The sequence below is a fragment of the Cherax quadricarinatus genome, chromosome 62, assembly GCF_038502225.1.
Source record: "Cherax quadricarinatus isolate ZL_2023a chromosome 62, ASM3850222v1, whole genome shotgun sequence".
In the NCBI taxonomy this organism is placed as follows: Eukaryota; Metazoa; Arthropoda; class Malacostraca; order Decapoda; family Parastacidae; genus Cherax; species Cherax quadricarinatus.
Window position 1 is genome coordinate 5,135,502 of NC_091353.1, and position 27,970 is coordinate 5,163,471.

A 27,970-nucleotide genomic window follows, 5' to 3' on the forward strand; every position below is an offset into this window, starting at 1 on the left:
GAATCTATGATTGCTTCACAACTGAATTTCATCATCATACAAGGCCAGGAGAAGCTTGATGTTATGATTACCCTTATTGCCTTTAAGCCCTTCCTTCCTGCACCTACTTTGGTGCCTGTCCTTTTCCTTCATGTGTTGTCAAGTGGGCCTTAATTTGTACAGTATTCTGAATCTCATATACACTTTGCATGTAAGGTAATCAAACAATAAAAAAGCTTTACCAGGTTTATTTAATACACACATTGCAGGCACACAGCAAAAAAAAAAAAACTTCATGGCTTGTCCTGGATTGGTCCCAACAGCGAGAAAATGAAGAGAACGAGAAGACAGGTCAGGTGAAGAAATATCCAGGAGACAGGTCACAAGAGGAGGTGAGAAGGTCAGATCAACTCAAGTACATTCTGAAAACTAGAGCACTTGACAATATATTGATCAAGATTGGCAGGCATCAACAGAAACCCTAATGGGACCAAGATACAAGTGAAGACTATTGCAAGAACCAGTTCAGCAAGACTGTCTACAGAGGTTAGAAAAGTGACAGTATTGGCAGAGAACGAGCTTGTGGGACAGCTGTGATCTACAACAAAATAAGTATTCAGTGTCAAAGAAAACTACTTCTCTTGTCTCTTTACAGACTATGACCCATAAAAGTTTAGTGCTTTTTTTTAACAGTATAGTAGCATTTAAGTCACAAAGGAAGTAGCCAGGTTGACCAACATACAATATTGATAGGAAAAGTATTAGTTTGTCAAACTAATGCTTTTCCTAAGTTAAAAATTTAGAGAGCAGGTGAGATTTTGTAGATTAGAAATATAGGAAAGACAAAATACCAGTTTTCACAGAAGTGAGTTTTGGAGAAAAGACAGTTTGTTCAGCATGGGAGTCAGAAGAGTTTATGAAATTGGGAGAAATGCAAAGAATATACTACAAGGAGTGATAAATTCAGTCAATAAACTGAGGATCACAGATGCAGAGGACTGGATGTCAAACAATAGTGAATATACATGCCGCAGTGGTAAAAAAAAAAAAAAAAAAAAAAAAAACTTGCAATGTTGATTACTTTTTGTCTAAGTTTTGCTTGCTAGGAGCTTTATATCCTCAGTGTACATAACTGGACCAAGTAAAGATTTATAAAGGTAGCAATAAAAATAAGACATTGTACAAGGCAAAGTAAAGTTGATTAATAAAAACTGTACATAAATAAAACACAAGTGATGCCTGTGTTTTGAAACCTCAATACAACAACTAACAATACTTCGGAAACAATGAGGGGCTCTTGATCTAGGGAATTGTAGCCTGCATTAAGTCTAAATGCCTTCCATGCCCCCCCCCCCCCAAACACAAGCCCTACGTAATCCGTACGAGTTCAGCGTTACCTGGTAACAATAATACTCAGCACCACCTGTATATTTTCTGACATCTTCCATAATAATGAAAACACCAGAAATCACTGTTTTCAAGCGTCCAGCAATTTTTGGACGTTAAAAGAAACTTTCTATAAACGAGAAACTCGCATGATGGAACTGTCTGGTTCATCATTTACTTCCCAACAACAGTGCAGCCGAGTACATATCAAAACCCCTTTTTTATGGCCTGAAATGGTCCCTTTCTGCCTTTTTCAGCACATATTCTTCATTAGCCTAAAACAAAGTATCCGTGGAGTGATTTTAAGCAATATTGAAAATCTACCCAAAATCTCCTAAAATTGTAAGTGTTTTTTTGGGAGTGAAAAATTTTTTCTCTAGAAATTGGTAACTGCTGTCATAGAACAGTTTGGTTGATCAACTGCTTCCCACTCACCAATGAAGAAAACTCCTGTACTGTATATATAATTTCCATTCAAAGTTGGAAACATTTTGACGAGAACCATGGCCTGAATGATTCATATCTACCTTTTCAGTCAAGATTCTTTATCTGCATAAAACAAGTTACCCATTACCCTTTGACTGTCACAAACCCCTTTCTGAAACTCATTCTATGTCGAAAAATGTTTTGAAAAAAAAAAAAAAAAAAAAAAAAAATTCTTATGAAATGATAATCTTTTCCCGAAGGTAATGACACCAAAAGTACGAAATTTGATCGAAAACTTACGGAATTACACTCCCGCGAAGTTAGCAATCTCGGCAATATATACGCATCGGCAATTTCGCTGACTTTGAGCCCTATTTTCGGCCAATTCCATTGTTCCAGTCGACCGAATTCATAGCTATTTCTTTAGAACTCCATCCATTTTTTCTATCAACTGAGTACAAGAAACCGCCCATTTACCAATTTCAACTACTCAATAAAGTGGTCAGAAATTGGCAATTTGGCCAATTTCACACAAATTAAAAAAGATGCCAATTTCAAAATAGGGTCCAGAATAAACAATGGCACTAAAATACCATATCCTCTGTTCATTAGTCACGTCTCTAGGCCCCTCTTATATTACTCTTGCTTTCTATTTTTATTCACTGTTATGCAGTCTACTGCATTATTGTAAAAATGGTGTAAATAATATCAATGCACTAGTGAAAGAATATTAGACTCACCAGTTGACATGTATTGGACGTGTGGTGTGATTTGCTTACTCTTGAACATTGGTAAAAATCGAACATTTCCGCTACTTTGAGCTCAATTTCAAGGTCGTTTTCCTTGTGAAACTAATCAAAATCATCTCTATTTCTATAATATATTTACCATTCTATCAAATGAGACCAAGAAAACGAGAATACAACCATAAATACTATATGAAAATACCTCTCAAAGTCGGCATTTTAATCCAAAAACATGGTTGGAGTTTTTTCTCATTATGCAGTGCATGCTGCAGGATTTTTCTTATACAGTGCACACTGACCACACAGACCCATTTTCTCACATGTGGGCCTACCAGCTTTCTCCTGCTTGATTTGAAGCCGCTAGAATTATTGACTCTATATACGTACTAGTATATATACGTCCGAAACACTGGCTCGTAAGGCATATGTATACGGCCAAAACAGTCAAAGGGTTAAGCAATGTTGAAAACCCTCTGAGTTTTCCTAAGCCTATAGTCCAGCATTTTTTTTGGGGGGGGGGGGGGGGGGTGAAAAACTTTTCTCTAGATATTGGAAACTGGCATGACTTGTTTCTCTCGTCAATTACATCCCATAAACGTGAACTGAAAAGGGTAAACAGATCATCTCATACAGGTATTCCCATCAAAACTATTCTAACTTTGAATGGAAGTTATATATGCAGGAGTTTTTGCATTTGTGGGAAGCAAATGATCAACAAAATTGTTCTATGATAACAGTTTCCAATTTGTAAAGAGAAAATTTTGCCCCCCCAAAAAAACACTGAACTATATATAGCCTTATAATTTTAGGAGATTTTGGGTGGATTTTCAGTATTGCTTAAAATCACTCCATGGGTACTCTGTTTTAGGCTAATGAAGAATATGTACTGAAAAAGGCAGAAATAGGCCATTTCAGGCCATACCAAGAGGGCTTTCGTATGTACTCAGCTACACTGCTGTTGGAAAGTACAGTCTATATAATACAAGTTTAATGAGTAACTGCAGTACCTGGTGTATAAGGTGTTTACATTATTCTTTGTAAATCTTTCCAGAAAATATACATTACTGAAACTTCAGGGAATTTGTGCACTCATACTAGGGAGCACAAGCAACCACATTGCTCATGAGATTTATTGTAGCTGTCAGGATCACCTCGTGAAATGGATCAATGCATGAATAGTTATCAAGAAAACTAATCTATGCAATAGGAATTGTTTAGAAGTATTCCTCATAGTATTCACTGATACAACTGCCAAAACAGTGGCAGTTTCAAAATTTATAAAATATTATAAAGAATAACAGACCTCACAACGTGGTGATTTACTGACAACCCTGTTATATCTATGATTTATCTTCCCTTTTAGAACCCTATTGTCAAATATCTGCTTGTACAATGCTACTGTTAAATATCTTTGCTGTTATATTTACGTTCAGTCCTCATCCTTACATCTCACTGTTCACTATACACATCTTTACTATGTTTGGTCATGTACACTGAGGTTTGATGAAGATTTTGGCAAGTGAAATGTTGCCTAAAAACGAAATAAAATTATTGGGAATTTTTATATCTTTCTACTATGTCACTGTGCATGGACCGTTTACTGCCAATGACATGATTAGTGCCTATGACCTATTTTGTCAGCTGGCAAAATAGGTCAAAAGGGGCTAGTCAAACCAATACTATGAGGATGTCAATACACAGTGGGCAGGTATATTTACTACTTTTGTTACCATGCTTCATTATCATGTGATCTTACTTTCTCCACGTCCTGTGTCTGTGATCCTCAATTTCTGGACTCTTAAAATTTTCACTCTTTGCAGTTTATTCTTTCACCTTGGCTATCCTCCCACTAAGATAAACAATGCCTACTCCCATGCTAAAACAAACTTCCCTTTCTCCTAAGTCCATTCTGCAAAAACTTCTGTATATTGCCTTCTCTATACACTCATACCCTGCTCTACATCAGTAATTGGTTCCAAGAGCCATGACGTAACCCAGTTTTTGACCTAATGCCTTAAAATGACGACAATAACCGTAAAACTAGTGTAAATAACTCGCGAAAGAATACATCGCTAAACTTAAAGAACACTAAGGAACACATTTTTGTCATATTATATAAAGAATAATAAACACAATTAAAAACTCTTATTTACCGTGTGATTTGCCCTTAAAAATGACTTAAGTATGAGGGAAAAATACCTTACAATTAGCGTAAACAACTTGCGAAAGAATATAGCTCTCGTTAAGCCATTAAAAAATGCCTTTTAATCATATTTAACTTATCTTCCATGATAACGATATTATGCTTGGAATCACTAGCATTATCCTTCTTAGGACCCATGGTTAACACAGACACAGTAAAGGAATAATTACAGAAATAACAGTGAAAGGCAAAGCCAGCACACGCTCGCTGCATGGGCAAAAATGCATATGGCATCACCCTCGTTCTGACCGAGAACTAGCAGCAACACTGCCACAAACATCTGTTTGCAATTTTTCAATGTAAATAATTTATTGTATACATATATTTTTATATTTTTATTGTATTTTAAATTGTGTAGCTTCTTTTATCTTTTATTGTTAATTTTTGTGTGTTTTATTTACTTTAAATATATTTTTAAGCAAAACTTTATTTATTTCTTGTCCTTTTATCATGACATTGCTGAGTGACATAATGATATTCACTGAACTGAAATTTACTCTAGAAAAGTGGCATAAAGGCAAATTTAATATATTAAACTTACATTTTCTCAAATTAATACCCATGGCAGTAATCTATGAATGCTTTCAGTACCTACTCCATTTAATGCTCTTATCCTCTCCAATGCATTAATAAAACCGACTGCTCCTATTTTGACAGACTTAAAGAACATTATTATATTAAAAACAAGCAGAAAACTCATATGGGTCATACAATTAAAGAACACAAGAGAAGTGTTCCCCTCTAGGACACTAACAAAGTTATTTGTCATGTTAAGAGATCATAGCCGTCCCATAAGCTGTCCTCTGCCTAAACTATCCTCTTTCTTGGCTTCATGGACACTATCTTGTTGAATTAGCTCTAATATATAGCATTCCACATGTGAATCTTGGTCCCACTTTTATTTCTTACTGTTGATGCCTGTCTCTACCAATATATTGTCAAGTGATCTAATCTTCAGAACACTTGATTTGATCTAACCTTGACCTTCTCACCTCTACTCATGACCTATCTTCTAGGATTTTCTTCGCTTGACCTGTCTTCCAACTTTCACCTCACCACTTAACCTGTTGTTCTTGAAGTTTCATAACCTGACCTATCTTCTGGTTCTCTCCTCATTTTCTTGCTTCATTGTGCCTTGACATTGGATCAGGATTAACCAAAATATCTATTTCCTCTCTCTAGTGTGGATTATTTGTGAAGACTGGCAAAGCTGATACAGAAACGGAGAGAGACTGGTGTGGGGCTGCCATATTAACCTGCAAGTAGAAAATGAGACATTAATAATCTGCACTAACTGATTTTTTTTAGGTCATGTGGAGGGAACAAGTGATAAGGATTTCAAGAAATGGGGGGAGATATGAATAAATGGAGATACTAGTTTGGCAGAGGATGAGCTTGCGGAGCAGCTGTGATCTATGACAACTACCTCTCTTGTGTCTCTTTATAGACTATAACTCAATACAAGTTTAGTACATGTTTTTTTATACAATACAGTAGCATTTAAGTCTCAGAAAGGGAGTAGCCAGGGTGACCAACATACAGTATTGACAGGAAATGTATTAATTTGACAAAGTGTAAGTTTAATATCCAGAGATCAGGTGTTAAGATTTGGTGCATTAGCAATATAGGGAAGACAAAGTACCAGAGTTTTTACAGAAGTGAGCATTGGAGAGAAGACAAGTTTGTTCAGCATGGGAGTCAGAAGAGTTTATGAAACTGGGAGAAAAGCAAAGAATATACTACAAGGAGTGATAAATTCAGTCAATAAACTGAGGATCACAGATGCAGAGGACTGGATGTCAAACAATAGTGAATATACATGCCACAGTGGTAAAAAAACCCTGCAATGTTGATTAATTTTTGGCTAAGTTTTGCTGTATGACCCTTGTGGGTTTAGCATTTAGTTTTGATTGTAATAATAATAATAATAAGCTAAGTTTTGCCCGCCAGGAACTTTATAATAAATTGTCAGTGTACATAACAGGACAGAGTAAAGATCTATGAAGAAAACATATGCACTTAATATGTCCAAGCATAAAGGTAGCAATAAAAATAAGACTAATTGTACAAGGAAATGAAATGAAAACTATACATAAATAAAACATACTTAAGTGATACCTGTGTTTTGAAACCTCAGTACTACGACTAACAATACTTCGAAAATGGTGAGGGGCTCTTGATATAGGGAATTTGATCTGTGATTCAATTCCCCGAGTAAAGCCTGAATGCCTTCCATCCCCCCCCCTAAACATGTGCTGTATAATCCCTACAAGTGTATTATTATTATAATCGAAAAGAAGCGCTAAACCTACAAGGTCATACAGTGCAGCCTATGGGTGTAGCACTCCCTCATAACAATAATACTCAGCACCTCCTGTATATTTTCTGACATGCTTCATAATGAAAATGCCAGAAATCACTGTTTTCAATTGTCCAGTATTTTTTGGATGCTTAAAAAACTTTCTGGCATGATGGAACTGTCTGGTTGATCAGTTACTTCCCACAAACATGTACTGCACTTACCAACAAGAGTGTAGTTGAGTACATACCAAAACCCTCTTGTTATGGCCTGAAATGGCCTATTTATACCTTTCTCAATGCATATTCTTCATCAGCCCAAAATAGAGTACCTGTGGAGTGATTTTAAGCAATACTGAATATTTTTTTTATCTAGAAAATGGAAACTGCTGTCATAGAACAGTTTAGTTGATCAACTGCTTTCCACAAATGCAAAAAAACTCCTGCATACTTAACTTCTATTCAAAGTTAGCCCCTCAAGGAAGGTTCCTTGATGTTGGTGAGGGGCTCTTGATTTAGGGAATTGGATCTGTGCTCCAGTTCCCCGAATTAAGCCTGAATGCCTTCCACATCCCCTTCCCCCAGGCGCTGTATAATCCTCCGGGTTTAGCGCTTCCCCCTTGATTATAATAATAATATTCAAAGTTAGAATAGTTTTGACAAGAACCATGGCCTGAGTGATTCTTATCTACCTTTTTAGTCAATATTCTTTATCTGCATTAAGCAAGTTGCCCATGGAGTGATACTAAGCAATACTGAAAACCCTCTTGAGTTTTCCTAAGCCTATAGTCCAGCATTTTTTGGGGGAGTGAAAAACTTTTCTCTAGATATTGAAAACTGGCATGACTGAATTGTTTCTCTCGTCAATTACATCCCATAAACGTGAACTGAAAAGAGTAAACAGATCATCTCGTGCAAGTATTCTCATCAAAACTATTCTAACTTTGAATGGAAGTTATATATGCAGGAGTTTTTGTATTTGTGGGGAGCAAATGATCAACCAAACTGTTCTAAGACAACAGTTTCTAATTTCTAGAGAAAAAAATCTTCACCCCCCCAAAAAAAACACCGAACAAAATTTGTGCACTCATACTAGGGAGCACAAGCAACCACAATGCTCATGAGATTTATTGTAGTTGTCAGGATAAGTAAGTAAGTAAGTAAGTAAGTTTATTCAGGTATACACAAATACAGTTACATAGAATTATCATACATAGCAGCATATGTGTAGAGAACCTAGGATAACCCAAAAAAGTCAGACAGAGTGACTTATTTCCATTGGGGTCCTTTTACCTTATTATTATAGTATAAAGGTTATAATGGATCAATGCATGAATAGTTATCAAGGAAACTAATCTATGCAGTAAGAATTGTTTAGAATCATTCCTCATAGTATTCTCTGGCACAACTGCCAAAACAGCGGCAGTTTCAACAGTTATAAAATATTATTACGAGGAATAACAGACCCAACAGTGTAGCTCTTCACTTATATATAGGTTCACTTTTATCCATGGTTTCAGGTATCCATGGTAGGCCATGGTACATATCCCCTGCAGATACGGGGGATGGGGGGGTTACTGTAAAATTATCATACATAGTGTAAATTACCCACCAGGATAACCCCAAAAAAGTCAAAATGCTTATATTTATTATGGTTCCTAGATATTTCCACCGAGGATAAATCCGAAGGTTCATTCAATAAATTAATATATTGAATCTTAATGCTTACTTTCAGCTCATTTAAAAGGCATCAAAAACTAACTATGCTCACCAATATTTGCTATCATATTTGCAGTCTATACTAGTAACACTCCACTTACTAAATTTATTTTGGTACAGGTACTGTGGTACACATCAGTACAATTATACTACATAGTTTAACATAAAACCCCAACGAAAATAAATCACTTGTACTTTTTTTGGCTGTTGTATAAGTTTATTCAGGTATACACATATATAGTTACATAGATTATCATACATAGCAGCATAATGTACATGTAAAGAACCAGGGATAACCCAAAAAAAGTCAAAGTGACTAATTTCCCTTGGGGTTCTTTTTGTGGCAAGTAATTTACACACGTTATTATTAATGCATCCATGAACGAGTCGTTTTTAGGCAAGTATCAATACTGTGACTTGCTGGGGATCAAACGCTCAGCAATAATGATAATATTATATATACACACAAAACAGCCACGAGGGGGAGTTGAATGATAGCTCTAGCCATTTCGTGTTGCAATCAACACATCATCAGAAGCCTGCAATGGTACCCCGTGGCCTGGTGGCTAAAGTTCTCACTTCACATGGTGATGTCTGGGTTCGATTCCTAACGAGGGTAGAGACATTGGACATGTTTCCTTACACAGGTTGTCTATGTTCACCCATCAGTAAAATGGGTACCTGGGTGTCAGTGGTGTGGTATGAGTTGCATCCTGGGTATTAATGCACTAGTGTGGGTCGCATCCTGGGTGTTTGTGGACTGGTGTGGGTCGCATCCTGGGTGTTAGTGGACTGGTGTGGGTTGCATCCTGGGTGTTAGTGGATTGGTGTGGGTCGCATCCTGGGTGTTTGTGGACTGGTGTGGATAAGTTTATTCAGGTATACACAAATACAGTTACATAGATTATCATACATAGCAGCATATGTGTACAGAACCTGGGATAATCCAAAAAAGTCAGACAGAGTGACTTACAGTGGACCCCCGGTATTCGATGGCATCGGTATTCGATGGCATCGGTATTCGATAAATCTGGTATTCGATGCATTATACCGCAAAAAATTTTCCTCGGTATTCGATACGATTCATACGAGACCTGTCCACATGTGGCCTGAACTGCCCCTTGTGTGCCAGTGTTTACAAGCCAGCCAGTGTGCGCGCATCTAAGGATACATTCGGTACATTCCATATTATCCATATTATCACTGTGTTTGGTGCTTGTTTCTGCAAAATAAGTCACCACGGGCCCCAAGAAAGCTTCTAGTGCCAACCCTGTGGTAAAAAGAGTGAGAATTAGTATGGAAATTAAGAAAGATTTTGAAGGGTTTGGGGCTAACCCTGAGAAGCCTATACCAGTTGTGGAATACATTGTGCCTACTTCAAAAATTAAGGAAATATGTGCACAGTAGGTTGAAGTGCAAACCTTTATGGATGAAAATCACCCTAACACAGCTATTACAATGACAATATTGTGGCCCATTTTAGACAAATCGTAAAGGAACGGGAGGTACAGAGCTCTATGGACAAATTTGTTGTGCGACAGAGGTCTAGTGACTCTCAAGCTGGTCCTAGTGGCATTAAAAGAAGAAGGGAAGTAACCCTGGAAAAGGACTTGCTACCTCAAGTCCTAATGGAAGGGGATTCCCCTTCTAAACACTAACACCTCTCCCCTCCTTCCATCCCATCAATCATCACCAGATCTTCATTAAAGGTAAGTGTCAATTATTTTGTTGTTATTGTAATTATTCTATTGCATTAAACTTAATATTTCATGTTGTAAAATTTTTTTTTTCATACTTTTGGGTGTCTTGCACGGATTAATTTGATTTTCATTATTTCGTATGAGGAAAATTGATTCGGTTTTCGATATTATCGGTATTCGATGAGCTCTCAGGAACGGATTAATATCGAATACCGGGGGTCCACTGTATTTCCATTGAGGTCCTTTTACCTTATTATTATAATATAAAGGTTATAATATCTTATTATTATTATTATTCTATAATGAAGATAACATCTTATTATCATACTAAAAAGACTATCTACTACACGAGGGTCATTAAGACTATCTACAATACGAGGGTCATTACTAGGAATAAGGTAAAATTACACGTGTGTTAGCTAAAAAATAAAAAATCATTCCCCTCCCTTTCTGTAGCTACATTCATCAGACACCTTTTGGCACTCTTCTTGAACTGGTTCATGCTATGACTGGCTTTGACATGTGCAGGCAGTCTGTTCCATTCCTTTATTGCTGTACAATAAAAGGTGTTTGAAGCCTGGCCACTGACTGTGGGTACTACAAAGTTGTGTTCTCTCCCCCTAGTACTATGATTGCTTTGGTTCCCAACTTTGACAAAATTGACAGTAAGATATTCTGGACACTGTGAGCAATTTTATAAACATGATTTAGCTTTAGTTGTTTTACTCTGTCAGTAAGTAAGTAAGCTGATTCAGGTATACACAAATACAGTTACATAGAATTATCATACATAGCAGCATATGTGTAGAGAACCTGGGATAACCCAAAAAAGTAAGACAGAGTGACTTATTTCCATTGGGGTCCTCCTGTCTTCAACATTTAGCATATCCAATCATTGTAATTCATCCTGGCCTACATGCTCTCCTGGACCCAGCCCCAGGATGAATCTTACTCTTTTGTTCTGGGTGATTTGCAGTCTATCTTTCAGTTTTTTTTTGTCAAGGCAGAGTACCATGAAGAGCAAGCATAGTCCATATGACATTGTATAAGAGCTAGACATGGGGTCCTGCGAGCCTCAGTAGGTAGACACTGTGTTTGTCTATAAAGGAACTTCAGTCTGGCATTCGCTTTCTTTACTACACTGTTCCCCATCAATTCTCCTGACATGCATGGGTCAAAGGGGATTCCCAGATATTTTACTGAGGAAACTGAAGTGATGGGCTCCCCATTATACTGGACATTAAAATTACAGTGGACCCCCGCCTTACGATATTAATCCGTTCCTGAGAGCTCATCGTAAGCCGAAATTATCGTTAGCCGAATTAATTTTCCCCATAAGAAATAATGGAAATCAAATTAATCCGTTCCTGACACCCCCAAAGTATGAAAAAAAAAAAAAATTTTACCACATGAAATATTAACCCGTAAACGGTCCAAGCAGATCTTCGTTCACATGTGTACTGCTACAAAAGTAGATCTACGTTTTTTTTTACATATTTTCAAATATAACAAAAAAAAAAAGGTAGATCAGTTTTTTTACACATTTTCAAATGTAAAAAAAAACAAAAAGAAGATCTACTTTTTTTACATATTTTCAAATGTTGAAAAAACGTATATATACATTTGGACCGTTTACGGGTTAATTTTAATACACACAAACTGAAGAAGACATGCACAATTACTACTCTACTAAGAATAGAATACATGACAATTATCTTTATTGAAGATCTGGTGATGATTGATGGGATGGGAGGAGGGGAGAGAGTGGAAGTTATTGTTTAGAAGGGGAATCCCCTTCCATTAGGACTTGAGGTAGCAAGTCCTTTTCCGGGGTTACTTCCCTTCTTCTTTTAATGCCACTAGGACCAGCTTGAGAGTCACTGGACCTCTGTCGCACAACAAATCTGTCCATAGAGCTCTGTACCTCCTGTTCCTTTAAGACTTTCCTAAAATGGGCCATAACATTGTCATTGTACAGGTTGCCAACACGGCTTGCAGTAGCTGTGTCAGGGTGATTTTCATCCGTAATGGCTTGCAGTTCAACCCACTTTGCACACATTTCCTTAACCCTTAAACGGTCCAAACGTATTTATACGTTCACGTGCGTAGCATCCCAAATGTATAAATACGTTTTCTTTGTCATTCATTCAACATTGCCACGATAAGCCTGAGTCACCTAGACATGAGCGTATGGGTGTGCGCACTCACTGTGCGCCATATTAAAATAATTGGGGATGCCTGGGTACCATATGCTCTTTTTTCCTATTAAAAAAAAAGATTTTTTTTCTCAAAAAAAAATTGGGGCGCTACGCGAGTGAACATATATATACGTTTGGACCGTTTAAGGGTTAATTTCTTTTTTAATTCCATACTAATTCTCGCCCTTTTTACCACAGGGATGGTACTAGAAGCTTTCTTGGGGTCCATGGTGGCTTATTTTGCAGTTACAAGCACTAAAAATACTGGGATAATGTGAAATGTGCTGAATGCATGCGTAGATGCGACCACACTGGCTGGCTTGTAAACACTGGTGCTGAGGCCACACATGGGACGCGTCCCGGACGAATCACATAAGGTGAATTTTTTATCGTGAGGCGAGGCAAAATTTTTGCGTTCAAATGCTTCGTATGGCGGATTTAATGTAATGTGAAGGTGTAATGATAGTTTGTTGTCTACTAACCATTTGCTGCAGGACTCCAGTTCCAGTGTTAATACATTAGCTATATCTTGTGGGTCTTTACCTGACACAAACAGAGCACTGTCATCTGTATACTGTAGGAGTTTGCACTTGATACTGATAAGCATGTCGTTAACATAGCATAAGAATAATAAGGGACCCAGAATACTACCTTGGGGAACTCCACATGCTATCAGCAGGGGTTCTGATTCCGTTTTGTTGATTTTGACAATTTGTCTCCTGTTGCTAAGGTAGGACTTAAACCAGTCTACGGAACCTATACTGATAGCTTGAAGTTTCTTACATAATATATTGTGGTTGACAGTATCGAAGGCCTTTTGCAGGTCTAGGGTTACCATACCTATGAGGTTCCCCATCGACATCTCAGTTCTCAGGTAATCCATCAGATTAATTAGGGAGGTGTCGGTTGAGTAAGATCTTCTAAAGCCCGACTGATAGCTATGAAGAATGTTGTTGTTATCAAGATACTTAACTACTTGAGAGTACACCGCCCTCTCTAGAATTTTGGATATTATACTGAGTATACTAACAGGCCTATAGTTGCTTACATCAGGCCTACTATTTTCCTTGAAGATAGGAGTAACTCTGGCCTCCTTCAACCCCTCTGGTACGGTATTAGTGGTTATGGACAAATTTATTATGTGAGCAATAGGGATTGATAGTTCAGAAGCACCATCTTTTAGGAACTTAGGCGGGATGTTATCCAGACCTGTGCTCTTAGTTGGGTTTAACCTGCTTAGTTCTTTTTGAGGAAAGTCATGAGATACACTTACTAGTTGACAACTCTTCGAGGTTACCCCTTTATTGGTATAGTATGTTTGAAACTTATCTGAGTCTGTTTTAAAGGTAGTTGATGCAGCTGGTAGTTTACTTACTAGTGTTGATGCAACAGATGTGTAATAAGAATTAAAACAATTTGCCACCTTAGATGTTTCGTGGCACACTTCGTTATCGATAGTGGGTACTATGTTAGACCTATCTACTGGCTTATGGCTATACTACCCCAACTGTTTTAGTTGTTGCCAGAGCTTCCTGGGGTTATGCTTATACTCCTCAATTTTTGAGCAATAGTGCTTTGCCTTTGCTCCTTTTATAAGTCTCTGTACTCTGTTCCTCACCCTTTGGAATTCATTTAGTGCTGCAATATCCTGTCTATTTGCTTTAAATCTTTTTAGCAGCTGGTCTCTGAATTTCATATTATCTAATATCTCAGTATTCATCCAGGGTTCAGTTCTTCGTTTAATCCTAACCTCTTTAACTGGTGCAATATTATCAAGGATGGTAGTGAACATTGTTTTGAATTTTTCCCAGGCATCGTTTACGTCCGTGCAACTTGTTATCTCTGTCCAGTCACAATTGTGTAGCCTATTTACCAGTGTTTCTTTACTGTAGTTTCTAGTTGACCTCATTTTTATTGTCCTGTGTAGGCCTATCCTATTCCTAGTGATTTTCCTGGTGCAGTAAATGATGAAATGATCACTAAGACCTGTGGTAATGACGCCTGACTGACTATGTTCTCAGAGTGGTTACAAAGTATGTGGTCAATTAAAATGGCTGAGAACTGTGTGATCCGGGTTGGTGTATTAATTAGTTGAGTGTAACTATTTAAACCTAGAATTTGCTTATACCTTTCGCATAGCCCGTTATTTTGCTGCTGAAAACAGATATTGAAGTCGCCCAGTATTATTGTCTCGCAACTGTTTTCAAGTCCGGACAAGACTCTGGAAAAGTCTTCTAAGAACTGGTCCTGGGTGGGTGGGCAGTAACTAGTTCCTACTAAGATGGGTTTGGTCTTGGGAAGCAGCACTTCAAACCATAGAATCTCCAGAGTACTGTTATTTAAATCAGGTCTTGGGTGTGGTGTGGGTCACATCCTGGGTGCTAGTGGACTGGTGTGGGTCACATTCTGGGTGTTAGTGGACTGGTGTGGGTCACATTCTGGGTGTTAGTGGACTGGTGTGGGTCACATCCTGGGCATTAGTGGACTGGTGTGGGTTGCATCCTGGGTGTTAGTGGACTGGTGTGGGTCACATCCTGGGTGTTAGTGGACTGGTGTGGGTCACATCCTGGGTGTTAGTGGACTGGTGTGGGTCACATTCTGGGTGTTAGTGGACTGGTGTGGGTCACATTCTGGGTGTTAGTGGACTGGTGTGGGTCACATTCTGGGTGTTAGTGGACTGGTGTGGGTCACATCCTGGGCATTAGTGGACTGGTGTGGGTTGCATCCTGGGTGTTAGTGGACTGGTGTGGGTCACATTCTGGGTGTTAGTGGACTGGTGTGGGTCACATCCTGGGCATTAGTGGACTGGTGTGGGTTGCATCCTGGGTGTTAGTGGACTGGTGTGGGTCACATCCTGGGTGTTAGTGCTCCGGGTTTTCTCGTGTTTTCACGGTCGCTCTTACGTGCTAGAACTTTAATTTGTGCCATCAATCCTATACGATACATCCCTCTAGCGCCTGGAACCAATCTTGGGCGGAAAACATTATATACTGAGTCAAAAAAGAAAATTAGTGTGCACTACCTAGCAGAGTTTACTGCCAGAGGGGAATCATAGGCCTAGTGTGCCATGTGCAAAATAATAATAATAGAACTTTTCTTTGTCAGAGGAAAGAAAGTCTTCCTGATAACATTGTGTGTACATAGTGTATAGTGTATACTACAGTGGCTCCCTAGCATATAGACGATAAAGGCTAAAGTGTCATTTGAAAACAGGTGAATTTGTAAATGAAGTGATAAGCCTATAGAGGCAGGTGCCAGTAGTCGCCAGAAACTTACCACAGTGGTCAGCTGTTTTAATAATCTACCTGGCCTGCTAGTGTACTCGCATATAATATAGTGATACCAGTGAATAGCAGAATACAGTGCTGTAGTAGCAACTAACCAGTATTATAATAGTACTTAGTGGAGTGGAGTGACTTTCATTAGTTTCTTTTTTCTTGAAATACCAGACGTATACTGTGAATTTCATATAACCTGTAGTTACCAGCGGTCGCAATATACACAGCAAGAAGCAAATATTACTAAAGAAAAAGTGCGTCTTTCCTCCAAAATTTCCACCAGTCATCTATAGTGATAATACAGATATAGCATTTATTGTGGTGGAGACGGAAAACACCTAGAAAAGCTATATACAGTGATCGATAAACAAGGGTTGAGGCTCGACCGTTCGTCACTGTAGGAGCTGCCAACAATCACCGGTTCTTCAACACGCAAGTTATACTTTTGTATCAATCAAATCACATATTACTCGGGTAGATAATTTCCAGTAGATCCTTCATGTGTTAGCCCAAATCACCGACCAGTATGTTTTAAATAAGTGACCAACTGATCAGATCAGACTGGTTCCAAACCCTTGACTGGTCGAACCCTCGACTGGTCCGAACCCTTGACCGGTTTCAAACGGATTCGTTGGACAATAAAGCAGACTGTAAACGGATGGAGTGTAGTCAAAGATAAGATAAAACCAATATTGCAAACTAGAAATACCACAGGAAATAGCAAACAAGAGGACTCCACTAGCAATAGTGAGGATATATTACCAAAAACAACTGGTGGGAGCTCCTTTGTTGGTGCTAGGGAGGATAGGAATAAGACAGGTAAACATGCACCAACAGGGAATACAGTCACAGAAACCCAAGGCATACGGAAACCAAGCCTGTGCACATACTATGCACTTGGTATCTGCAGACATGGGAAATCTGGAAAAACAGATGGGACGTGCAACTATGACCACCCTAGAAAATGCCGTGCCCATATGACAACAGTAAAATGCAAACTCCCTTCCTGTAAGCTTTTCCACCCTGAAATGTGTCCCTCTTCAGTACAGGAAAGACTGTGCTATAACTTAAATTGCCAGGCACACCATCTAAAGGGGACAAAAAGATACAAAACATCCAGGCCATGGGAAAACCTGGGTAGCCACAGCCACCCAAGAGGGAGAGGTTTTTTAGTGCCAGGAAGGAAAAAAAACTGGCAGGAAATGGCAGAAATCGTACACCATATCCAGTCATTCCTGGAGTGGAACCACAGTCGATGGCCTCCACTCCAAACCAACAGATACAGATACTAATGCTGGAAAAAAAATCCCCCCCCAGTACCAACAATACCACCAGTCCGATGACATTTTTCTTTGCAAATATACAGGGTCTAAAGCCAGCAACAAACAAAATACCTTTCATCCGTGGACTGCTTGCAGAGGCAAAGGCAATGTTCGCGGCTTTCACTGAGACCTACATAAAGGATCACTTGGACAATGAAATATAGATCCCAGGTTACAACCTATACAGATGCGACAGAGTGAACACGCAAAGGGGGGGGGGGGTTGGCCTGTACATTGCAGTCACTTGTTTGCACAGAACTGCTTAATGCCTCAAATGATGTAGTGGAAGTTTTAGCAGTAAAGATCGAGAACCAAAACCTAGTCATTGTGGTAGTCTACAAGCCTCCGGATGCAACATCCCAGCAATTCCAAGAACAGCAAAAATTGACCACTGTCTGGAAAATCTGCCAGCTCCTGCACCCAACATCTTGCTCCTGGGGGATTTCAACTTAAGGCACCTAAAATGGAGGAATATAGCAAATAATATTGTTGCAGTAATAACACCAGGAGGCAGCTCTGATGAAAACTCGCACTCACATGAGCTTTTAAATCTCTGCACAAAATTCAATTTAACCCAGCAAATAATAGAGCCTACTAGACTGGAGAATACACTAGACCTCATCTTCACTAACAATGATGATCTGATACGAAATGTCACCATATCAAAAACAATATACTCAGATCACAATATAATTGAGGTTCAGACATGTATGCGCGGAGCCCCAGACCGACATAATGAGATTAGTCACGAAGGAGCATTCACCAAATTCAACTTCAATAACAAAAACATAAAGTGGGACCAAGTAAACCAAGTCCTAACCGATATAAGCTGGGAAGATATACTAAGCAACACAGACCCCAACTTATGCCTAGAAGAGATTAACTCAGTGGCACTCGATGTATGCACAAGACTTATTCCTCTAAGAAAAAGGAGGAGTAGATGTAAAATAGAAAGAGACAGGCGCTCCCTTTACAGGCGACGGAAAAGAATAACAGAGCGGCTAAAAGAGGTCAAAATATCTGAAATGCGTAGGGAGACACTGGTCAGAGAAATAGCAAGCATCGAACTTAAGCTAAAGGAATCTTATAGGAGTCAGGAATCGCGGGAAGAACTAAAAGCCATAAATGAAATCAAAAGAAACCCGAAGTATTTCTTTTCCTATGCCAAATCAAAGTCGAGAACAACGTCCAGTATTGGGCCCCTACTTAAACAAGATGGGTCCTACACAGATGACAGCAAGGAAATGAGTGAGCTACTCAAGTCCCAATATGACTCAGTTTTTAGCAAGCCGCAAACCAACCTGAGAGTCGAAGATCAAAATTAATTTTTTATGAGAGAGCCACAGAATTTGGTTAACACAAGCCTATCTGATGTTATCCTGATGCCAAATGACTTCGAACAGGCGATAAATGACATGCCCATGCACTCTGCCCCAGGGCCAGACTCATGGAACTCCGTGTTCATCAAGAACTGCAAGAAGCCCCTATCACGAGCCTTTTCCATCCTATGGAGAGGGAGCATGGACACGGGGGTTGTCCCACAGTTACTAAAAACAACAGACATAGCCCCACTCCACAAAGGGGGCAGTAAAGTAACAGCAAAGAACTACAGACCGATAGCACTAACATCCCATATCATAAAAATCTTTGAAAGGGTCCTAAGAAGCAAGATCACCACCCATCTAGAAACCCATCAGTTACACAACCCAGGGCAACATGGGTTTAGAACAGGTCGCTCCTGTCTGTCTCAACTATTGGATCACTACGACAAGGTCCTAGATGCACTAGAAGGCAAAAAGAATGCAGATGTAATATATACAGACTTTGCAAAAGCCTTCGACAAGTGTGACCATGGCGTAATAGCGCACAAAATGCGTGCTAAAGGAATAACAGGAAAAGTCGGTCGATGGATCTATAATTTCCTCACTAACAGAACACAGAGAAATAGTCAACAGAGTAAAGTCCGAGGCAGGCACGGTGAAAAGCTCTGTTCCACAAGGCACAGTACTCGCTCCCATCTTGTTCCTCATCCTCATATCCGACATAGACAAGGATGTCAGCCACAGCACCGTGTCTTCCTTTGCAGATGACACCTGAATCTGGATGACAGTGTCTTCCATTGCAGACACTGCAAGGCTCCAGGCGGACATCAACCAAATCTTTCAGTGGGCTGCAGAAAACAATATGAAGTTCAACGATGAGAAATTTCAATTACTCAGATATGGTAAACAGGAGGAAATTAAATCTTCATCAGAGTACAAAACAAATTCAGGCCACAAAATAGAGCGAAACACCAACGTCAAAGACCTGGGAGTGATCATGTCGGAGGATCTCACCTTCAAGGACCATAACATTGTATCAATCGCATCTGCTAGAAAAATGACAGGATGGATAATGAGAACCTTCAAAACTAGGGAGGCCAAGCCCATGATGACACTCTTCAGGTCACTTGTTTTATCTAGGCTGGAATATTGCTGCACACTAACAGCACCTTTCAAGGCAGGTGAAATTGCTGACCTAGAAAATGTACAGAGAACCTTCATGGCGCGCATAACGGAGATAAAACACCTCAATTACTGGGAGCACTTGAGGTTCCTAAACCTGTATTCCCTGGAATGCAGGCGGGAGAGATACATGATTATATACACCTGGAAAATCCTAGAGGGACTAGTACCGAACTTGCATACGAAAATCACTCACTACGAAGGCAAAAGACTTGGCAGACGATGCAACATCCCCCCAATGAAAAGCAGGGGTGTCTCTAGCACGTTAAGAGACCATACAATAAGTGTCAGGGGCCCGAGACTGTTCAACTGCCTCCCAGCATACATAAGGGGGATTACCAACAGACCCCTGGCAGTCTTCAAGCTGGCACTGGACAAGCATCTAAAGTCGGTGCCTGACCAGCCTGGCTGTGGCTCGTACGTTGGTTTGCGTGCAGCCAAGAGTAACAGTATGGTTGATCAGGCTCTGATCCACCAGGAGGCCTGGTCACAGACCGGGCCGCGGGGGCGTTGACCCCCGGAACTCTCTCCAGGTAAACTGGTGTGGGTCACATCCTGGGTGTTAGTGGACTGGTATGAGTCACATCCTGGGCATTAGTGGACTGGTGTGGGTCACATCCTGGGCGTTAGTGGACTGGTGTGGGTCACATCCTGGGCGTTAGTGGACTGGTGTGGGTCACATCCTGGGCGTTAGTGGACTGGTGTGGGTCGCATCCTGGGTATTAGTGGACTGGTGTGGGTCACATCCTGGGCATTAGTGGACTGGTGTGGGTCACATCCTGGGTGTTAGTGGACTGGTGTGGGTCACATCCTGGGTGTTAGTGGACTGGTGTGGGTCACATCCTGGGTGTTAGTGGACTGGTGTGGGTCACATCCTGGGTGTTAGTGGACTGGTGTAGGTCACATCCTGGGTATTAGTGCACTGGTGTGGGTCACATCCTGGGCGTTAGTGGACTGGTATGGTTCACATCCTGGGTGTTAGTGGACTGGTGTGGGTCACATCCTGGGTGTTAGTGGACTGTTATGAGTCACATCCTGGGTGTTAGTGGACTGGTGTGGGTCACATCCTAGGTGTTAGTGGACTGGTGTGGGTCACATTCTGGGTGTTAGTGGACTGGTGTGGGTCACATCCTGGGTGTTAGTGGACTGGTGTGGGTCACATCCTGGGTTAGTGGACTGGTATGAGTCACATCCTGGGTGTTAGTGGACTGGTGTGGGTCACATCCTGGGTGTTAGTAGACTGGTGTGGGTCACATCCTGGGTGTTAGTGGACTGGTGTGAGTCACATCCTGGGTGTTAGTGGACTGGTGTGGGTCACATCCTGGGTGTTAGTGGACTGGTGTAGGTCACATCCTGGGTGTTAGTGGACTGGTGTAGGTCACATCCTGGGTATTAGTGCACTGGTGTGGGTCACATCCTGGGCGTTAGTGGACTGGTGTGGGTCACATCCTGGGTGTTAGTGGACTGGTGTGGGTCACATCCTGGGTGTTAGTGGACTGGTGTGGGTCACATCCTGGGTGTTAGTGGACTGGTATGAGTCACATCCTGGGTGTTAGTGGACTGGTGTGGGTCACATCCTTGGGTGTTAGTGGACTGGTGTGGGTCACATCCTCGGTGTTAGTGGACTGGTGTGGGTCACATCCTGGGTGTTAGTGGACTGGTGTGGGTCACATCCTGGGTGTTAGTGGACTGGTGTGGGTCACATCCTGGGTGTTAGTGGACTGGTGTGGGTCACATCCTGGGTGTTAGTGGACTGGTGTGGGTCACATCATGGATGTTAGTGGACTGGTGTGGGTCACATCCTGGGTGTTAGTGGACTGGTGTGCGTCACATCCTGGGTGTTAGTGCACTGGTATGAGTCACATCCTGGGTGTTAGTGGACTGGAGTGGGTCACATCCTGGGTGTTAGTGGACTGGTCTGGGTCACATCCTGGGTGTTAGTGGACTGGTGTGGGTCATATACTGGGTGTTAGTGGATTGGTGTGGGTCACATCCTGGGTGTTAGTGGACTGGTGTGGGTCACATCCTGGGTGTTAGAGAACTGGTGTGGGTCACATCCTGGGTGTTAGTGGACTGGTGTGGGTCACATCCTGGGTGTTAGTGGACTGGTGTGGGTCACATCCTGGGTGTTAGTGGACTGGTATGAGTCACATCCTGGGTGTTAGTGGACTGGTGTGGGTCACATCCTGGGTGTTAATGGACTGGTATGAGTCACATCCTGGGTGTTTGTGGACTGGTGTGGGTCACATCCTGGGTGTTAGTGGACTGGTGTGGGTCACATCCTGGGTGTTAGTGGACTGGTGTGGGTCACATCCTGGGTGTTAGTGGACTGGTGTGGGTAACATCCTGGGTGTTAGTGGACTGGTGTGGGTAACATCCTGGGTGTTAGTGGACTGGTGTGAGTCACATCCTGGGTGTTTGTGGACTGGTGTGGGTCACATCCTGGGTGTTAGTGGACTGGTGTGGGTCACATCCTGGGTGTTAGTGGACTGGTGTGGGTCACATCCTGGGTGTTAGTGGACTGGTGTGGGTCACATCCTGGGTGTTAGTGGACTGGTGTGGGTCACATCCTGGGTGTTAGTGGACTGGTGTGGGTCACATCCTGGGTGTTAGTGGACTGGTGTGAGTCACATCCTGGGTGTTAGTGGACTGGTGTGGGTCACATCCTGGGTGTTAGTGGACTAGTGTGGGTCACATCCTGGGTGTTAGTGGACTGGTGTGGGTCACATCCTGGGTGTTAGTGGACTGGTGTGGGTCACATCCTGGGTGTTAGTGGACTGGTGTGGGTCACATCCTGGGTGTTAGTGGACTGGTGGGGGTCACATCCTGGGTATTAGTGGACTGGTGTGGGTCACATCCTGGGTGTTAGTGGACTGGTGTGCGTCATATCCTAGGTGTTAGTGCACTGGTGAGGGTCACATCCTGGGTGTTACTGGACTGGTGGGAGTCACATCCTGGGTGTTAGTGGACTGGTGTGGGTCACATCCTGGGTGTTAGTGGACTGGTGTGAGTCACATCCTGGGTGTTAGTGAACTGGTGTGGGTCACATCCTGGGTGTTAGGTGACTTGTGTGGGTCACATCCTGGGTGTTAGTGGACTGGTGTGGGTCACATCCTGGGTGTTAGTAGACTGGTGTGAGTCACATCCTGGGTGTTAGTAGACTGGTGTGAGTCACATCCTGGGTGTTAGTGGACTGGTGTGGGTCACATCCTGGGTGTTAGTGGACTGGTGTATGTCACATCCTGGGTGTTAGTGGACTGGTGTGGGTCACATCCTGGGTGTTAGTGGACTGGTGTGGGTCACATCCTGGGTGTTAGTGGACTGGTGTGGGTCACATCCTGGGTGTTAGTGGACTGGTATGGGTCACATCCTGGGTGTTAGTGGACTGGTGTGGGTCACATCCTGGGTGTTAGTGGACTGGTGTGGATCACATCCTGGGTGTTAGTGGACTGGTGTGGGTCACATCCTGGGTGTTAGTGGACTGGTGTGGGTCACATCCTGGGTGTTAGTGGACTGGTGTGAGTCACATCCTGGGTGTTAGTGGACTGGTGTGGGTCACATCCTGGGTGTTAGTGGACTGGTGTATGTCACATCCTGGGTGTTAGTGGACTGGTGTGGGTCACATCCTGGGTGTTAGTGGACTGGTGTGGGTCACATCCTGGGTGTTAGTGGACTGGTGTGGGTCACATCCTGGGTGTTAGTGGACTGGTATGGGTCACATCCTGGGTGTTAGTGGACTGGTGTGGGTCACATCCTAGGTGTTAGTGGACTGGTGTGGGTCACATCCTGGGTGTTAGTGGACTGGTGTGGGTCACATCCTGGGTGTTAGTGGACTGGTGTGGGTCACATCCTGGGTGTTAGTGGACTGGTGTGGGTCACATCCTGGGTGTTAGTGGGCTGGTGTGGGTCACATCCTGGGTGTTAGTGGACTGGTGTGGGTCACATCCTAGGTGTTAGTGGACTGGTGTGGGTCACATCCTGGGTGTTAGTGGACTGGTGTGAGTCACATCCTGGGTGTTAGTGGACTGGTGTGGGTCACATCCTGGGTGTTAGTGGACTGGTGTGGGTCACATCCTGGGTGTTAGTGGACTGGTGTGGGTCACATCCTGGGTGTTAGTGGACTGGTGTGGGTCACATCCTGGGTGTTAGTGGACTAGTGTGGGTCACATCCTGGGTGTTAGTGGACTGGTGTGGGTCACATCCTGGGTGTTAGTGGACTGGTGTGAGTCACATCCTGGGTTTTAGTGGACTGGTGTGGGTCACATCCTGGGTTTTAGTGGACTGGTGTGGGTCACATCCTGGGTGTTAGTGGACTGGTGTATGTCACATCCTGGGTGTTAGTGGACTGGTGTGGGTCACATCCTGGGTGTTAGTGGACTGGTGTGGGTCACATCCTGGGTGTTAGTGGACTGGTGTGGGTCACATCCTGGGTGTTAGTGGACTGGTATGGGTCACATCCTGGGTGTTAGTGGACTGGTGTGGGTCACATCCTGGGTGTTAGTGGACTGGTGTGGGTCACATCCTGGGTGTTAGTGGACTGGTGTGGGTCACATCCTGGGTGTTAGTGGACTGGTGTGGGTCACATCCTGGGTGTTAGTGGACTGGTGTGGGTCACATCCTGGGCGTTAGTGGACTGGTGTGAGTCACATCCTGGGTGTTAGTGGACTGGTGTGGGTCACATCCTGGGTGTTAGTGGACTGGTGTATGTCACATCCTGGGTGTTAGTGGACTGGTGTGGGTCACATCCTGGGTGTTAGTGGACTGGTGTGGGTCACATCCTGGGTGTTAGTGGACTGGTGTGGGTCACATCCTGGGTGTTAGTGGACTGGTATGGGTCACATCCTGGGTGTTAGTGGACTGGTGTGGGTCACATCCTAGGTGTTAGTGGACTGGTGTGGGTCACATCCTGGGTGTTAGTGGACTGGTGTGGGTCACATCCTGGGTGTTAGTGGACTGGTGTGGGTCACATCCTGGGTGTTAGTGGACTGGTGTGGGTCACATCCTGGGTGTTAGTGGACTGGTGTGGGTCACATCCTGGGTGTTAGTGGACTGGTGTGGGTCACATCCTAGGTGTTAGTGGACTGGTGTGGGTCACATCCTGGGTGTTAGTGGACTGGTGTGAGTCACATCCTGGGTGTTAGTGGACTGGTGTGGGTCACATCCTGGGTGTTAGTGGACTGGTGTGGGTCACATCCTGGGTGTTAGTGGACTGGTGTGGGTCACATCCTGGGTGTTAGTGGACTGGTGTGGGTCACATCCTGGGTGTTAGTGGACTGGTGTGGGTCACATCCTGGGTGTTAGTGGACTAGTGTGGGTCACATCCTGGGTGTTAGTGGACTGGTGTGGGTCACATCCTGGGTGTTAGTGGACTGGTGTGGGTCACATCCTGGGTGTTAGTGGACTGGTGTGAGTCACATCCTGGGTGTTAGTGGACTGGTGTATGTCACATCCTGGGTGTTAGTGGACTGGTGTGGGTCACATCCTGGGTGTTAGTGGACTGGTGTGGGTCACATCCTGGGTGTTAGTGGACTGGTGTGGGTCACATCCTGGGTGTTAGTGGACTGGTATGGGTCACATCCTGGGTGTTAGTGGACTGGTGTGGGTCACATCCTGGGTGTTAGTGGACTGGTGTGGGTCACATCCTGGGTGTTAGTGGACTGGTGTGGGTCACATCCTGGGTGTTAGTGGACTGGTGTGGGTCACATCCTGGGTGTTAGTGGACTGGTGTGGGTCACATCCTGGGCGTTAGTGGACTGGTGTGAGTCACATCCTGGGTGTTAGTGGACTGGTGTGGGTCACATCCTGGGTGTTAGTGGACTGGTGTATGTCACATCCTGGGTGTTAGTGGACTGGTGTGGGTCACATCCTTGGTGTTAGTGGACTGGTGTGGGTCACATCCTGGGTGTTAGTGGACTGGTGTGGGTCACATCCTGGGTGTTAGTGGACTGGTGTGGGTCACATCCTGGGTGTTAGTGGACTGGTGTGGGTCACATCCTGGGTGTTAGTGGACTGGTGTGGGTCACATCCTGGGTGTTAGTGGACTGGTATGGGTCACATCCTGGGTGTTAGTGGACTGGTGTGGGTCACATCCTGGGTGTTAGTGGACTGGTGTGGGTCACATCCTGGGTGTTAGTGGACTGGTGTGGGTCACATCCTGGGTGTTAGTGGACTGGTGTGGGTCACATCCTGGGTGTTAGTGGACTGGTGTGTTTCACATCCTGGGTGTTAGTGGACTGGTGTGAGTCACATCCTGGGTGTTAGTGGACTGGTGTGGGTCACATCCTGGGTGTTAGTGGACTGGTGTATGTCACATCCTGGGTGTTAGTGGACTGGTGTGGGTCACATCCTGGGTGTTAGTGGACTGGTGTGGGTCACATCCTGGGTGTTAGTGGACTGGTGTGGGTCACATCCTGGGTGTTAGTGGACTGGTATGGGTCACATCCTGGGTGTTAGTGGACTGGTGTGGGTCACATCCTAGGTGTTAGTGGACTGGTGTGGGTCACATCCTGGGTGTTAGTGGACTGGTGTGGGTCACATCCTGGGTGTTAGTGGACTGGTGTGGGTCACATCCTGGGTGTTAGTGGACTGGTGTGGGTCACATCCTGGGTGTTAGTGGACTGGTGTGGGTCACATCCTGGGTGTTAGTGGACTGGTGTGGGTCACATCCTAGGTGTTAGTGGACTGGTGTGGGTCACATCCTGGGTGTTAGTGGACTGGTGTGAGTCACATCCTGGGTGTTAGTGGACTGGTGTGGGTCACATCCTGGGTGTTAGTGGACTGGTGTGGGTCACATCCTGGGTGTTAGTGGACTGGTGTGGGTCACATCCTGGGTGTTAGTGGACTGGTGTGGGTCACATCCTGGGTGTTAGTGGACTGGTGTGGGTCACATCCTGGGTGTTAGTGGACTAGTGTGGGTCACATCCTGGGTGTTAGTGGACTGGTGTGGGTCACATCCTGGGTGTTAGTGGACTGGTGTGGGTCACATCCTGGGTGTTAGTGGACTGGTGTGAGTCACATCCTGGGTGTTAGTGGACTGGTGTATGTCACATCCTGGGTGTTAGTGGACTGGTGTGGGTCACATCCTGGGTGTTAGTGGACTGGTGTGGGTCACATCCTGGGTGTTAGTGGACTGGTGTGGGTCACATCCTGGGTGTTAGTGGACTGGTATGGGTCACATCCTGGGTGTTAGTGGACTGGTGTGGGTCACATCCTGGGTGTTAGTGGACTGGTGTGGGTCACATCCTGGGTGTTAGTGGACTGGTGTGGGTCACATCCTGGGTGTTAGTGGACTGGTGTGGGTCACATCCTGGGTGTTAGTGGACTGGTGTGGGTCACATCCTGGGCGTTAGTGGACTGGTGTGAGTCACATCCTGGGTGTTAGTGGACTGGTGTGGGTCACATCCTGGGTGTTAGTGGACTGGTGTATGTCACATCCTGGGTGTTAGTGGACTGGTGTGGGTCACATCCTTGGTGTTAGTGGACTGGTGTGGGTCACATCCTGGGTGTTAGTGGACTGGTGTGGGTCACATCCTGGGTGTTAGTGGACTGGTATGGGTCACATCCTGGGTGTTAGTGGACTGGTGTGGGTCACATCCTAGGTGTTAGTGGACTGGTGTGGGTCACATCCTGGGTGTTAGTGGACTGGTGTGGGTCACATCCTGGGTGTTAGTGGACTGGTGTGGGTCACATCCTGGGTGTTAGTGGACTGGTGTGGGTCACATCCTGGGTGTTAGTGGACTGGTGTGGGTCACATCCTGGGTGTTAGTGGACTGGTGTGGGTCACATCCTGGGTGTTAGTGGACTGGTGTGGGTCACATCCTGGGTGTTAGTGGACTGGTGTGGGTCACATCCTGGGTGTTAGTGGACTGGTGTGGGTCACATCCTGGGTGTTAGTGGACTGGTGTGGGTCACATCGTGGGTGTTAGTGGACTGGTGTGGGTCACATCCTGGAGACACAACAAGTAACTGTATACAGTAGTATGTCACTGGTGTGAGCTATGGTCTGTATAAGTTGTATCACCTTCAGGTAGTAAATACACCATTATTATTACATAAAAAGGGCAAGTCCAATGACAAAACCACTGCAAAAAAAAAAATCCATGTGTACTGAACGTGAATACAACGTGAATACAACTCACTAGGGAGGAGAGACGTGCGTGCGCCTCCCACCACGTCTACCTGAGTACTGAGGCCCAGTGGCTGGTGTTGTGG

At 43.5% G+C, this 27,970-nt stretch overlaps 1 protein-coding gene and 1 long non-coding RNA gene across 4 annotated transcripts in view; one reads left to right on the top strand and one right to left on the bottom strand.

Moving 5' to 3' along the window:
* Positions 1 to 6,866, top strand: part of LOC128687285 (uncharacterized) — a 53,206-nt gene extending 46,340 nt beyond the window's left edge. For 2 of the 3 annotated variants that reach the window (XM_070098344.1, XM_053774660.2), the window contains one exon: positions 249 to 1,007. The gene's annotated coding sequence lies outside the window, so the exon portion shown is untranslated. Of the gene's footprint in view, positions 1 to 248; positions 1,008 to 6,048 lie in introns of those variants that run through there. The other variant, XM_053774662.2, reaches the window with a different exon arrangement.
* LOC138854535 (uncharacterized) lies at positions 212 to 27,970 on the bottom strand. The gene is made up of 2 exons (XR_011393732.1): positions 27,898 to 27,970; positions 212 to 5,996 (listed from the first exon to the last, which is right to left on the bottom strand). It is a non-coding gene; the product is annotated as an uncharacterized lncRNA (long non-coding RNA).